Source organism: Gavialis gangeticus, unplaced genomic scaffold (genome assembly GCF_001723915.1).
Source record: "Gavialis gangeticus isolate Ggan-Ray unplaced genomic scaffold, GavGan_comp1, whole genome shotgun sequence".
In the NCBI taxonomy this organism is placed as follows: Eukaryota; Metazoa; Chordata; order Crocodylia; family Gavialidae; genus Gavialis; species Gavialis gangeticus.
Genome location: NW_017728995.1, coordinates 42,785,346 through 42,790,877, shown reverse-complemented (window position 1 = coordinate 42,790,877; position 5,532 = coordinate 42,785,346). Strand labels below are relative to the sequence as shown.

The window sequence follows — 5,532 nt, the reverse complement described above, 5'->3', positions numbered from 1 at the left end:
GCAGTGCTGGGAGAGGGGCTATAGGGTAGGCTACACAGTCGCCCTAAAATTTGCTGTAGCCCCCTTCCCTGCCCCAAGCACAGCCTGGGCAAGCCCCCTCCACCAGGATGAGCCCAGCACTGCCCCCAGCCCACAGCAGAAGCCTGCTTTCACCCTGCACACAGATACAGGGGCACATGCCCCCCATGCCCTCCTGGGGTGTGTGCAGCAGCAGGAGGGGCTCCCCCCCCCCCCCCCGCCCGCCTCAGACAAGCCACTTGCGGCTCTGTCCTGTGCCCCACTCTGGCTGTTCAGTGCCTGCCCCTGCCCCAGCCCCACTCCCTCCCTCACCGGGGGGGGCCTTGATCTGTCCCCCGTGACCCTTCCCTCTCCCCTTGCCCCTTCCCCTACAACAAACTTACCAGCCGGACAGTGCTTTCCAAGCTGCTGGGCCACATATCACCAATTGGATTGGTATCAGCCAATATGGCTCATTAAAAATCAGCCATTGGTATCGACCCAAAAATCTCTATTGGTGTACCTCTGAGAATCTTATTTCTCTTTATAACATGCCTTTTCAATTACAGTGGGTATTTTCTCATTCTTGTATTATGGGGCAGAATATGGAGCCTGTCAGACTTTTGCAATTGTGCAAATAATTGTGGAAAAATTATACCTTTTAATTAAAAAAAAAAAAAAAAAGGGGGGGGGGGAAGGCCAACCCCTGATGTTAGCAGTTTCTTATGCATTAAACAATTCATATATCTAAATAGTTTTCACTGACCTCTTCAACTGTTTTTAAAATGAATTTATGGCATCTTTTACACAGTCTTCTATGTGCTGAGATGCCATTGTTTGATATAGTGGCATTTATATTTCACGTGTGTATGCATACATGCATGCACACGCACAAACGTGACATTTCCCTCTTTCTTTGAATTGCACCCAAGTATCTTGATGATTGAATTTTAGCTACTTTTGGGGCTGAAAACATGGTTTTCTTACTAGGTCTGAATGCTGAAAACTTATTAAGATATAAGTTATAAAGGGTATAAGTTTCTTTTTAATGTGCTTTGCATCCAATTCAAATGACATGTCAGATTCCTCTGTGTGTTTAAATTGCACATGAAATTTCATACTCCATGTTTTATATTAATGGAAAGTGGTATTTAGGAGCAGAGTTAGTAAATTCACTGATCAATTGTATTTATGAACAAAAGCTAACAGGGTGGGCTCACAGTAGTGAAAAAAGGCTGAACTCCACCATTTATAGAATCTAGTTGGTATGAACCTCCAGTGAATCTTCTGTTCATTCTTCTGCTTTATAAAAGGATAGATTTAATTGACTTTAAATAATTGTTGACTATTGAATGTCTATCCAGGAATAGTTCTAATTAAGTGGCCTTTAGCTATAAACTGCTTGGGACAGGAGCATTGTTGCCTTACATTGCTGTGAAATGTCTGCAGGTAACATTTTGTTTCTACACTAAAAATAAGTAGTAAGGATGATTTAGCATTAGCTCTGACATCTGATCATAAAGGAGTATTTCAGACTTGGAGAAAGGACTGTCTTAAAGACAGCAGAAAATGGTTACTTAAATAATACCTTAGTGTAAGTCAGCTGTTTCTACTGTTTCAGTAGGAGGGGTTTCATGAAGCTGACCTCTGCTCAGGACATTCATTTAAAGAATTCTAGATAAAGGATGCCAAAGGTTAAACTATGGTGATTTTTTTTTTTGTATTAAATCCTGCAACACTTTCTGTCTCAAAGCTTCAGAATACAAGTAGATAATTTCCTTTATTTTTTAGTCCTTTTGTTATAGATATCTAGTATTTGATTTAGAAGCTATAATATTTCTGTACAACATTGAGTTAGAGAAGCCGGTTAGTCTGGATCTGATTTGAAACTACAATTTTAAAAAAGATTAAGAGCTAGAATAAGAGAGACTGGGTGTTTGCACCTGGACCAGGAGAGGTGCATCTCCAACAGCACACAAAAAGAACAGTAACAAAAGAAAATGGTTTCTGCAAGCAGCACATTGTGATGATGCCCATTATAGTTACAAAGGCAGCTGCTGCTTGAAAAGGAAGCAGATGAATTTGAAACGCAGACTAGGGCAGAGATGGAAAAAAGAAATTGCCAATTGCCTGCAGGGGTGGCGGGGAGGGGGACTCTTGGGTCTCTTTGCCAACTAACAACCTATTTTTTTCTGACAGCTGAGTGGAAAAAGTAGATACTATTTGGACTCCTCACTGTATTCTCAGCTGTCACTCAACGAGGGACACTCCATCACACACACAGAAACATCAAGAAGCACTTTCTGTGTCATTCTTGTTAGATGTGGATCAGCTTGAGGAAATATCACTGAAGCTAAGTACAGACAGTCAAAAAGCCCAAGGCTGAATCAGTTAAATCTTTACAGGTTAGTCTAAGCTGCGTAGATTGAACTGATAAGCAAGTGAACAGGCATTCACTTTTGATTCCAGAACGCAGCCACATACCTGCAGTGGCTCAGGCCAGAAGCTGGGGGGGCACTAAAGCACAGCTCCCTGCTCATCTAGAGCAGACAGTTTGGGCCAAAGCTGTCCTGCCCACCCTTTGAATTGGAGTTTGCGGGGGAAGTGCAAGGCACCCTGAGATTGGGAGGAGGGGTGGGGGGGAGCATACTGTTGTAACTTGAATCTGGACGGGATCTGGGACAGTTGTTCAATAAACTGATTTCACCTAAATTAATTAAGTCTGATGCTATATCCATCCAGGTTTATCTTAAACTGGTTTCAGCCATTTTGAAAGTGGTTTATGTGCACTGAACTTCCGTTGTGATACATATTTGAACTGGTTTTCAATCACTTGTACTGGTTTATGTGTAATTTCTGTCCCTACCTGAGTGGCTACCCCTGTGATGTGAACAATAGTACAAAATATCATCTGTGGATCTGTGGCCAGTTTTAGAATTTGGTTCATAATATGTACGCTGGGGTTGTGTTTGTTACAGTAGTAACTTGAGGGATTTAATTATACCAACACAAGGAAAGATAAACTCTGCCTTGCCATAAGAGTTTATAGCCTAACTAAGGGCCTTGTTGCACATTTCACTTTGAGCTGCCCAAACGTTCATCTGTGTTAGTACTAGCTCGAGTTCAGAGCAGTCACACCTTAAAGCTGAAAACCTCTGACTGTTCCCAACCTGCACAGCTGTGATTTGCCACAAGAGGCCTGACAAGCAGGGGCCTGACTAGGAGCTACCACTGTGAGTTGTGGCTACAGGGCTGGTGGCCAAGACAGGCTTCTATTCCTGCCCTAGGTGGAGATGAGAGATGGATTGGGAAGGGTCACAGGAACATGAGACTGGGAGGCAGAGAATTAATGGGATAGGGGTGAGTAATGATATGTGGGTGGGAGAGGGATGATGACACGAAGGAAGTCAGCCACTGAAGGATAAAATAAAAAAGTAAAAAAAAAAAAAAAAAAAAGGATTGAAAAAGAAATACAGAAATAGGAAGTCAATTATAGAAGGTCTCATGTTTTAATTTTGAAATTGGGATTTGGGATTCAGGCATGGTCATGCTTCCTGTCATGGCTGGGAGGTGGGAGTGGTGAGGGAAGGTGCTTTTTGGGAAGCTGTTGCCTCTGCCCTTGACCCCAGAAGGAAACCCCAGCTCATAGGGACCCAATCCAGCCCCCTACTTTGTTTCCACCCACCTTTTTTAGACCCCACTCTTGTGCCCATGTCCTGCTAGCTGGCATATAGGGCCATGCGAAGCTTTGGTCCCTGATTTGCTTTGGCGGTGCCTCCTGGGTCTGGGCTGGCACCCGGGGTCTTCCCGCAGCTGATTGCCAAGCTGGGAGAGTGTGTGGGGGGGGGGGCAGCATGCTCCCTGGCAGACCTGTACTTCTGGTCACTTCCAGTTTCGCTGCCGAGCACGCAGGGGACTCCCCCGCACTCCTTTGGGATGCTCCATGCACCCCAGCATTACAGCATTCACAAGCCATGCTGGTACCTCAAGGTGTGTAGAAAAAACATTTAAAGCTGTCTCTGTGTCCAAATCACTGATTCTCCAAATTGGCATCGAATCTTCGGATTTGGCCGAATTGAATCAGGGACAGTGATCCGAATCAATGAATCAAATCACTGTCCCCAGTTCAGGCCAAATCTGAATAGAATAAGGTGTGTTTCACACACCCCTACTGGCATGTGCTCCACAGGCTGTTTGCATGGGGTTGCACCCCTTAAAGTGGGAAGGTTGCATACCTGGGGCCAGGAGGTGGAGCTTACTTGGTGCCAGAACCACCCCCTAGGCAGTAGAGTTCAGGGGGTGAAAAGTCTGCTTACAGAGAACAGGAGTTTGGGGAAGGAAACAATGCATGCTGGGATTTTGGCAGACTGCAACCTGGGCAGCTCATCTTCAGGGAGTGGTGACACATTAATGGAACACAAACTAGGTAACACATATATCAAAGGTAAACCTGCCCTGGATAACTTTAAGCTGTCTAAAGTATGCTAAAAACTAGTTTCAGATGTTCATATGTAATCCAACCATACGCCACCTAAAATTAATGTGTAACAAGGCCCTAAATAAGACTGAAAAAGAGGAGAGGAAGTAAAAGCAAGAGAAGTAGTGATACGGCCAAAGGCACACAGCAGTTCGGTGGTAGGAGCTACACATAAAACCCAGGTCTTCTGATTTTTTATTATTGTCTTTTCCACTAGGATTAATTTAAGCTCTAAGTAAAGCGTACAATAATAGGCCATTAATTACTATTATTTATGTGCACCTTCAATGGAGGTACAGTTGCTTATAGAAAATCTGAATTTGACTATGGAACCACTGACATTAATGGAAATATTGCTATTGCTTTACATAACAATGGCCACACTGTTCTAGACTGTTCTGGTTTTCTCTGATAAAAAAAAATTGCAAATTGTCTGATTAAAAAAAATGCAAAATCCTAATTTTTCCATGATTAAAATTAAATACCACTCTGTATAGAGATCAGTTGAACACAATGTTTTATTGATATAGTTACAATTTCAAAGAAATCTGGAAGCCAATCAGTGCCTCAATCACTAATAAAATAAATTCTAAATACCAATACATTTTGACATTTGATTTTGGGTTTTTATCATGGAAAATCAGAGCGACTCCTGCCCCCTTCATTCACCAGGACATGGGGCCAGCTGTGGCTATCCCCTGCCCCCTCTGCTGTGTGCTGCTCAGCAGCCCTGATATGCTGATGCTCTGCCCATTACATTTGCCCCTCAATCCCATGCCAGAATTCCTCAGGCCTGCCAGTGTCCCTCGCTCCCCACCCCCAGCCCTGCTGTCATGGCTATGGGGCCAGGGACCACACATCAGCGCCCAAGCCTATGGGAGGCAGCGGCTGCTGCAGCAGTGTGGAGCCCAGCTCCCCCTCCCACCGGGTGGCACAGCCAGAGGGGGTTGCGGTCTGCCTGCTGTGGGCTCAGGCTTCCCACCCTGCTCACCTCCCTCCTGGGCCTCCACAGCACAGCAAGCAGAACTCAGCGCAGCAGGGCAGAGTGAGGCTGGGCA

At 44.6% G+C, this 5,532-nt stretch overlaps 1 protein-coding gene across 2 annotated transcripts in view; it reads left to right on the top strand.

Annotated features, from left to right (window-relative positions):
* PLS1 (plastin 1) overlaps positions 1–5,532 on the top strand; it is an 87,671-nt gene that overhangs the window by 29,190 nt on the left and 52,949 nt on the right. Inside the window, exon 2 of one of the 2 annotated variants that reach the window (XM_019503562.1) lies at positions 2,197–2,402. The exons of the other annotated variant lie outside the window; for it this stretch is intronic. The gene's annotated coding sequence lies outside the window, so the exon portion shown is untranslated. The remainder of the gene's footprint in view (positions 1–2,196; positions 2,403–5,532) is intronic. 2 annotated transcript variants of the gene reach the window in all.